Source organism: Acyrthosiphon pisum, chromosome X, assembly GCF_005508785.2.
Source record: "Acyrthosiphon pisum isolate AL4f chromosome X, pea_aphid_22Mar2018_4r6ur, whole genome shotgun sequence".
In the NCBI taxonomy this organism is placed as follows: Eukaryota; Metazoa; Arthropoda; class Insecta; order Hemiptera; family Aphididae; genus Acyrthosiphon; species Acyrthosiphon pisum.
In genome coordinates this window covers 56,955,985-56,963,593 of record NC_042493.1, presented here as the reverse complement: position 1 = coordinate 56,963,593, position 7,609 = coordinate 56,955,985, and positions in this window count along the sequence as shown.

The window sequence follows — 7,609 nt, the reverse complement described above, 5'->3', positions numbered from 1 at the left end:
CCCTAGGAAAGGTTTATAATGCATATAAATGCATATTTTAGTGATAAAGGCGTATTTGAAGAATTTCACATGTTTAAGTATTACCTACTACAAAAGTAATTTTTTGTCTTATGCCTCTGTTTTTTATAAATATAAAATAAAATCTCCTAAGAAAATGACAAACCTATTTTATTTACATCATTATTTATAAATGTGTTTATAATGGGACATTTTTTGGAAAAACATTTATTGTTTACTTTAAATTTAGGACGGCTTTACTATATAGTTTTATTATTTTTAATTTTGACAGACACAAAAATAAAAAAAAAATAAAAAAAAATAAAAAAAAAACACACATCATTGTAAAATCAATACATTCATCGTTCCACTCAGAATCTAAAATCATTTGTGTCCACTGTCCATACTTCATTTTTCCGATAAATCTGTGTAATCTGTCATTCAATTCATACTTCATTCATAATTGTGTGGTACATTGTACTGCTTGATTTTCATTATTGATGAGGACTCTTATAGTTACTTGTTTGTGAACTATCAACTTAAACTTGTAAATTTAAAATTCATTTAACATTGTTATGTGCTACTTATATTTAATTATTGTGTGTGGTTTTTAGTTTTTGAACTACAAGAAAAAATCTATTTTGTTAATGACTACTGTTAACGAATATTTGTTTTGAAAAGCTTTGAGAATTTTGCACTTTTGACCTCCTTAACTAGATTCAGTTTGATACTAGAACGTACCTTTAAAGTTAGAGATTGAAGCATTTTTATTTTCCAATTATGGTGACTGACACACAGAAAAAAAAAACACACATCATTGTAAAACCAATATAATCTAAAGTAGTCAGAATTTTCAACAAACTTTTGCTAGAATACAAATAAAAATAAAAATATTATTATAGCCCTACTTGTTTTTATGTTACATATCCACGATTATAGAGGTCACTTAAATTTTAATGAAACTTTTTCCTAATTGATGTATATTTTAACGTATTTCATTTTCAAAAGATTAATATTATCGTATAGGAATTCATTCTTGTTTATTTACTCAATATTATTCTTTTATAAACTTTTACTATAATTGGACTCACTGGTATTTATCACTTAAATTTGACGTTTGTTAAGCCCATAACTTTTACTCCACAACGTTTCTGCTTCTCTGTAAATTTTATCAGATAACTGTAAATTACTTTTTAAGTTATTTAACACTAATATAATAAAAACTGTAAGTTTGTGGACTTATTACTGACATAATTTTAACAATTAGTATCAAGGTAATTTATCTACTGTGTGATTCTTTTAACAGTTGTAAATACCTACTCATAATCTCAAAATGTAATTATTAATGGTTGTGATAAAAATTGTTTATATTTTTAATACTTTATAATTGTTTTATACTTGATACACTGTTCGACTTATTCGACTATTTACTCGAATTGTCCAATATTTAAAGAAATTATAAAATACTTTATAAAACCATGAAGAAATGTGATCAATAATTGCATATGATTGGTCAAGGCTCAATATTCACCCGGAATAACATTACAAACTATTACAACAATTCATTTTTCGATGTTTAAATTCCAAAACACATGTTGGTTCATTACATTGGTGTACCGCGGTCCGTGGTGTCCATTGAGTATATAATTATATTATTGACTCACTTATTATTTTTAATAATATACCTTTATACATTTTTTATTTTAATATAGAATATATGTCGAGAAAAAACGAAATATCATAAAATATTAAAATAAGTTTTTTAATTGCAGTAGTTTGCGTGATAAACTTAACGTGTTTTTTTTCCCCGTTAGCCGAAGCATCGTGATTTATATTGTTCACAGGGGAAAACCGTCCATCTTTTTTCATTTTCTTGCCTTATTTTACATACATTTTTATATTTTGTATAAAAAAAAAATGTTTGTGTTTGAAAAACTCGTTAACTCTATGGCAATTTACTTTTTCTAACAACAAGGCCCTCAAAAGGTCAAAAAACATTTTTTTTCAACTATGTTTTTATTACTGTATTTAAACCATTAGATATTCGTATAAGATATCTTCATGTTATTTAATATCTGCCACATATGTTTTAGAATATTGTTTAAAATATAATAATATTGTATTCTGGGAGTTTATATTGTGTACATTATTAATGTAGGTATCTCAAAACCATTTTAATACGTTAAGTAAAATAATAAGAATAGGTAATAAATTACATTTAAATATTTAATGCAACAAAAAGTATATCTCCATATGTATCTCTTATGCATCTTATCTTTATTAATAGAATTAGATTATTTTTTGCTTTATAAATTATTTTTATTTTAGTATTTTTTATTATGTACCTACTTGTTAAAAAACATATACTATAATATTTATATATATATATATATATATATATATGTATATTATAAACATCAATCATCACATTGCTTAGTGTGTTAAGTAAAAGTTGCTTAATATTATGTTATTATTTAAAAAATTATTTATCTTGGTTTTTCATACTTCTATAAGTATATATAATATTTTCGATTTTGTAATAACTATGATAATATATCTAAATGATGAACCATTGTTTGTAAATTGTAATAGGCAATAGTTTTCAGTTGCTATAAAGTAAAAACGGTTATCAAAAAGTGCACTAAAATATTTAACTAAAATTATAGGAATAAAAACGAATAAAACATTTAAAAACAGTTTGCATACAAAAATATGCACTAATATGATATTAATAATTTTAAAAATGCTTAAATTGGTAAAATATCCTTTTTTTAATATATAACAAAATATTATGTAAATATATGCAAAATCAAACTTTATGTTTGATTACGCCATATCACAAAACAAATTTATAACTTTCCTAGATTATTCTACAGCCGCCACAAAAAAAAAGTATATGGAAATGCAAGACATTCTGAACCCTACTTCATAAGTGATTAACGCATATTATATTGTGAGACATCTATTTTAGGTTGACCAACCAAAGCACAATACAATTACAACCCGATGAAGAAAATGTAGCTAGTGAGTAGTGGGTGAAGTAGAAGGAAATAATTTATTTTTACTTCTACTTTCTACTCATTTTTATACTTAAACCTATTGTTATATTTTATTTTTTAATAATGTATATTAAAATAAAAATTGTAATTGTGTTAAATATTTAAATTTAAATTTAATTGTCATTATACATTTTAATATTTAAATAAAATTATTTAATTTTTTATTTTTAAACTAGACAATTGTTCAATCTGTAAGTTAAAGTTTACAATAAGCACAAGTGAAGAAAGAATTAGAAGAACTAAATAAAATAATACATTTTTTTTTATAACGTGAAAGACTCATATTTTTAATTGAAATTGTAAAATGTGTGTGAAAGTCACAGTCAACAAGTAAGGAATAAATTGATTAAGTTAATCAAAAATCTGAAATTCACTTTCTGGAAAATAAAAATAAACATATAAAATAAGGCAACTACCTTAACTGGTGCATAATTCATAATTTGAACCGAGAATACTTTTAACGTTATTCAAAGAAGAATTATTTACAAAAACGTATTCACAATGGTTCGGATCAAATCACCATTTTATCAACCATCTGTCATTTAAAGTAAAATGTAAACACAAAAGCTTCATAGAGCAAAAATAATACTTTACTCATAAGTCGTAATATGTGTGTATTGTAAATAAGACTTTTATTTTTCACTCATTAATGCTGTTGTAAGATGTGACATAATAATAAAACCCCTCTGGGATGTCACGTCTGTTCATCGTTTGGTCCGGTTTGAGCATTTTAACTTATTTTATACATGAATATTGTACTCCTATAGTTTTCATGTTGGCATTATATACCCATTCGAATTAATTTAGATTTCCTAATCTTTTTTTTTGTTCGTAAACGATATAATATTATGTTTTATCTTATAATACAATTAATTTTATTCAGTTTAAATATGTATAGCACATATAGGTACAGTTAAGCCGATTACATGACAATTTATTGTAGAAATATGGAAGTTAGGTACCTACAGCATATATAATTTTAGATTTAATTTCCAACAAAATAGGTTGTAGTTCGTATATAGATAATATTCTCTATTTAAATATTGTAATTCTAATGGTAGGTTGGTATATAATAAACAAATTATATAAATTAATATAAAATGTATGAATTTATATAGCCTGGTAGGTATGTAATAAATACTCGAATGAGTTAAAATTATAAAAGATTATTTAAACAAAAAGTTGTTTTGTATATTTGAATTAACTATTTTTTTTAAACTCTGTAAAGAGTAACATTATTAATTCATATACTTTTTAAAATTTATTCAAATAATCTTTTTTTTTTTAATTGGTTTACTTAAATTTTCCATCAGTTTATATAACTTACATAAATAAATCCTATAAGTCACAGTTAGTAACTTTGGATGAATAAATAATCAAAACTTATACATTTTACTTTTCAAAAATTATACTTTTATATTGATGCTAATATATTATAATTTATATAAACTACATTATATATATTTACCATCTCCAAAAGTTTTTATATTTCCTGGTTTTGTTGCATGCTATAAATTTACTCTAAGTCTATCGATTATGCTTAAACATGAAAATAAAATGTACTACTTAATAATATACTCTTACGCAGTTTTTTATTTTGATACAAATATACATATAAATTACTATAGTTTTTTAAGTTTCTAAATGTATACAACAATTAATTTTGATTAATATAAATCTAGTTTAGACAAATAATATAATGTATTAATCAATATTATTTTTAGAACTCAATAATAAACCTTTCAAATTCACCAAAAACATTTAAACTAAAACCAAATTGCAATTGAATGTCTGGAATATAATTGAATTTAATATAAAAAATTAACACTGCTAAAAAAAGATTTTCACTTAAGTAGTTAAGTTACCTATATTATAATTTATAAACAAGGTTATCGTTCAAAAGGTTAAGTTACGAATTATTCCAGTGATATTGTATGCGTGACCACGGCAAGTGGTCGCTATATAAAACTGCAACGATTGTAAGATGAGAAATTATAACTTGGTTATTAGGAAACTTACAGACACTTAGTTGAAACAACGTATAATATTTTTCTTTAATAAAGTATTGGCTAACGAAATGGGGTCATTCTTTTTGACCAACCATGTACTATACTATTTTATTTGTAGGTGTGAATCTTACATCGCTATATAATATCTTATTCAACTGTTATATTATTTTATGTATAATATTTATTGTGTTCACACATTGTCATTTGTAAAGAACAGATAAACCTATTATTATTAATATTATGCATAAAAAACTGTTGGTTAGTACGGTTAGGTACATGTTAATAATGGAAATCGATGGCTGGTCGATAAGGGATACTAGAACGAACTTACAGTAACCCATTTATAACAAGGCGTAGGTGTGTGTATATGAGTTAAGCGTAAATCGTATATAAATGAAACGTAATCCTTTCACTAATCTTATAATTGATCTATTTATAAAATGTTGTAGTTACAGCGCGACGTGGTGGAAGAGAATAGCTTTTTGAATGAATCCGATAAAATCAGTCAGGAATAATTATTCAAATATACTTGTCCCCGATCACAGTGGTTATTCATAATATAGTTAGTATAATAATATTATGATGATATTATTATAACTACTAACTATACATATCTCTATATATGTATATATAAGATTTCAACTTAAAAGATAGTCTGATAATTTAATTGTAAATCTGGATTCGTGTTTATTTATTTATTTTTTTTTTAAATTTATTTATTGGTGGACATCATTAAGAAATTTTGTTTATTCCTAAAAAAGATGCGAGTCTAATTGATATGGTTAACAAATAAACGAGATGAAAAGTAGGTATATTGGTATATATTATATTTATATAGGAGAGACATTTGAGTGTAAGACCGATGGTAAGGAGGAAAGGAAACGCACTATTGCCCATAATATTCGACACGATCCTTTAAATATGACAGACACATACAAACCAATTGCGATATGGAACTAATATTCGGATCAAATGCACAATTTTAGCAGATGATATCATTATTTTAGAAATGGCTCAGAATTAAGTGGCAAATCGTGTGGTAAAAGGTAGTGATTGAAAGCGAGGCACAATATGAGTTTATCAATTAACGAGTAATAAACAAAATATTATATTATACTAATAATGTGGTACTAATTTCAAGACATCATACTTCAAAAAATCATCTCAATGTAATTTAATCGTTTGATCAGGTGGAAAAACTCAAGTAACTGGGAGTATTCATAAAATATAAGATAAATAACATGCGCACAGTGTAATTAAGCTGAGAATGAACGAGGGCGACAGAAGTTATTACGAAATGAAAGAGATGTTATCATCCAAACTACTGTCAAGACGAACAAAAGAGAGGTTAAACAGTAAATACTTGCATTAACATAATATCACGCATATGAAACATGGGTCAGCAAAAAGGGCAACAAAGAAAAGCTTCTGGGATTTGAAAGGAAACTATTAAGAAGAATATATTAGGGACCCGCTGGTGCACAATGTTGACTCAAAAAGATTTGAAAGAAGAAAACACGATGATATAAAAACCCTTACGATAAACTGAACATATGTAATTTTCTAAGCAGTCAGACTAGTATTGCTGACAGGACAGGGGTGGTGGGTAGAGAAAAACCTCATAAGAAAATTCATGATGGAAAAACCGAGCTAAAGGATACCATTAGGGGTGAGGCTTTACTAGATATGGTTTGACAAAGTGAAGACTCTTCACCGAAGACAGATCTGCTATGACTAAACGTTAGTTCATTATCGAACATAGAATATAGTGAAGTGGTACCTAACTACGACGTAGGCTATTATTTTATTGTTTATTTTACTCATATTAATTTATACACTATTTAAATAGTACCTAGATACCTCTATTCTTGATGCTTATTTTGTATACTTCTCAATAATATTAGTAGTTATAGTGAACAACGCAAGGCAATAATGTGTAAAACACTTGAAATTATATTAAACTGTGGTGTAATTTATTTAATAACGAATAAAAATGAAATCTTGTATTCAAAAAATTCTTTAAACAATAAATACCCCTCTAGAAAAATATAATAATTCCTCATACTCATGTGTCTAGTAAATATATCCCTAAATTTGATAGTTGCTATTTTTTCTTAATTATTCAATCGAAAATCGTTAATTTTCTTGGTGAGTCATGGCATTAGTCTTGAATTTGATAGTACTCACATACTAGCTATATCATTAAAAAGGTGGGTAAGTGTATGTCACTCTGCTGTACAGTAGGTTACAAGTGGGTCACTATATAATGGATAGTATTAAATTTGAATTCAATGATATAATATCACTGGATAAGAAAAACGATTCTGAGTGGAGACGGTTTGTCAGTCTAGGTATTAGACATACCTATTATATAGGTATACTTATCTATAGTATTAAAAAAAATTGACATATAATAGGTATTAATAATAAATTCCAAATTAATCATATCACAATATCAATCAGGTAACGCGTTATACATCAACAACAAACCGTGGTACTATCATAGATATATAATAGTATACATTAGAAGTTTCAAGTACCCAC